The 379-nt window shown below is 35.4% G+C and overlaps 1 protein-coding gene across 1 annotated transcript in view; it reads right to left on the bottom strand.

Moving 5' to 3' along the window:
* The window catches only part of Rtn1 (reticulon 1), a 245,860-nt gene that overhangs the window by 52,972 nt on the left and 192,509 nt on the right, over nt 1–379 (bottom strand). The window lies entirely within an intron of this gene.

Raw genomic sequence — 379 nt, 5'->3', positions numbered from 1 at the left:
TATATATATATATATATTCATGTAAGTTCTTTGTTTTCATTTTTGTTTTTGAGACAGGGTCTTCCTGTAGCCCCAGCTGGCCTGGAACTCTCTGTGTAGACCAGGCTGACCTTGATCTCACAGAGATCCTCCTGCCATTGCCTCCCAAGTGCAAGGATTAAAGGCACATACCACCACACCCAGTTTCATTGAATTAAGTTCTTTGAATTCTATCTGAAGATATGACACATTTAAATGCAAAAACAACCCTTTCTGTGGTAGTGTCCATATGTGATTCTATGAGGGAAATCTGAATTTTAAGTTATGCTTTTAAAAAAATCTTTGAATACTTCTATACACTGTCATTTCTTGTAAGCACTAGTAAATTTTAATAAGAATA

Source organism: Nannospalax galili, unplaced genomic scaffold (genome assembly GCF_000622305.1).
Source record: "Nannospalax galili isolate Female #2095 unplaced genomic scaffold, S.galili_v1.0 scaffold336, whole genome shotgun sequence".
In the NCBI taxonomy this organism is placed as follows: domain Eukaryota; kingdom Metazoa; phylum Chordata; class Mammalia; order Rodentia; family Spalacidae; genus Nannospalax; species Nannospalax galili.
The sequence above is the reverse complement of the archived record's forward strand: the minus strand, read 5'-3'. Positions and strand labels throughout refer to the sequence as shown.